The following is a 1,984-nucleotide window of genomic DNA, read 5'->3' as shown; positions in this document are numbered from 1 at the left end:
CCATTGATTCAGAACCAAGACGCAGTCAAGAAATCAGAAGAAGTCTAGGAATGTGAAGGCAGCTATGAAAGAACTAGACAGATCCTAAAGTGTAACGCTATGGCGGGTTATAGAAGCCACTTGACGTCCGCGGCTCCATTTAAAAGGGGGCATCTCTTCTAGACGTCCCTGGCTCTAGTACGGATCCTCCGTACAATATGGCGCCAGCTGTTCCACACGGACGGCCATCTTTACGTCTGACCTGTGCGTCCGAACGTGTCACGGCGCCTGTGACATCGCGAATGCGCCCCTGGCGCCTTGCGACGTCACAGAGGCGCCGCAGAGAAGCTCCATTTTGGAGCTTCTTTTTGTCCGCAAGGAAGCCGCGCGGTGTGGCTGTGACGGCTCCCTTACGGGCAAACGAGGCGGCGGCAGACCACCTCAACGGCGTCTATAACCCGCCCATAACTCTGAGCCCTAAGTTAGGATTGTCCAAAACATGGTATTCCCCATCACCTATGGGATGTGAGAGCTGGACAGTGAAGAAAGTGGACAGGAAGAAAATACAAACTCATTGGAGCTGTGGTGAGGGAGAGTGCTGAGGATACTGTGCCAAGAAGACAAACATGGGCCCTTGAACGATTAAGCCTGGAAATCATGATGAATAAATGAGGCGTTGTACTTTGGCCACACTATGGGAAAAGGATCATTGAAAAAAGACACTGATGCCAGGAAGGTGGCGTGTTAGAAAGAGAAGAAAACCACATGCCAGGTTGGCTTGTCAGGAGAACATAGATCATAGAGTTGGAAGAGACCAAGGGCCATCCAGTCCAACCCCATTCGCCTGCAGGATCCCACATCCCCTGAAGTGCCTCCCCTCTATTTAGCCAACTCTCTGAGGGAGTGTGATCCACTGTCAAACAGCCTCTTACTGTCAGGTAGTTACTCTAATGTTGAGTGGAATCTCTGCAGTTGATCCATTGCCCATTGGGTCCTAGCTCTGGAGCAGCAGAAAAACAAGCTTGCTCCCTCTCAACATGACATCCCTTCAAGTATTTAAACAGGGCTATCATATCGCCCCTTAACCTTATCTTTCAGGCTAACATACCCAGCTCCCTCAAGGGTTCCTCATAGGGCTTCATGGTTTCCAGACCCTCACCATTTTAGTTGCCCTCCTTTGGACACATGGCTCCAGTTTCTCCACCATCTTTTTGAATTGTGGTGCCCAGAACTGGACACAATATTCCAGGTAAGGCCTAAATGTCCGTAGGACCTGACAAAGAGACTGAGACTTGGAGATGTCTCTTGCTTACTCTGCCACCATACATTTCCCCTTCCTCTATTTTCTTTCTCTTTTTGGGGGACTGGGAGACAGTCCCTCCTGAACTCTCCAAAGTAACCTTTTGTATTGAGAATACCATCATCACCAGCAGGTTCCCAAATCTCCCCGTCAGCATGGCCATTCTGTTTTTGGGAGATTCTGACACAGCGGTCCAAAATGTAACCGTTCCAAGTGGTGATCATAATATATCACCATACTAAGCTCTGGCCAGTTGCTTAGGCCTAAACAGCTGAGCTGCTTAAATGCAGTAGACCTTTGCTCTGAAATAGCAAGAACTGAGGTGCACCATTTCTCATTCAAAACAGCTGCTCACCAAACTCACTGTATCACGTTTAAGGAATGCAGTTTAAATGGACTTTAAAAATCTGCTTTCAAGGAGCACCAAATTTTCGACACGCTTGCCCATGAGGAAAATGATCCTGCCTTTTTCACAGCAAGGGAGGGGGGAAAAACATTAGTCCTACTACAGATGTCAATACATGCTCAAAAGCATTTCAAAAATGGTTCAATTTAAATCAACCCCAAAATATGGATTTTAAAGACAAGCGAGTCCTTCTTATCATCCAGAATCCCAAAATCCGAAATATTCCAGAAACCAAAACATTTTTCATGGTAGCTGAAATGGTGACGCTTTGCTTTCCGATGATGCAACGCACCAAATTT

Source organism: Sceloporus undulatus, chromosome 8 (assembly GCF_019175285.1).
Source record: "Sceloporus undulatus isolate JIND9_A2432 ecotype Alabama chromosome 8, SceUnd_v1.1, whole genome shotgun sequence".
Taxonomy (NCBI): domain Eukaryota; kingdom Metazoa; phylum Chordata; class Lepidosauria; order Squamata; family Phrynosomatidae; genus Sceloporus; species Sceloporus undulatus.
The sequence above is the reverse complement of the archived record's forward strand: the minus strand, read 5'-3'. Positions refer to the sequence as shown.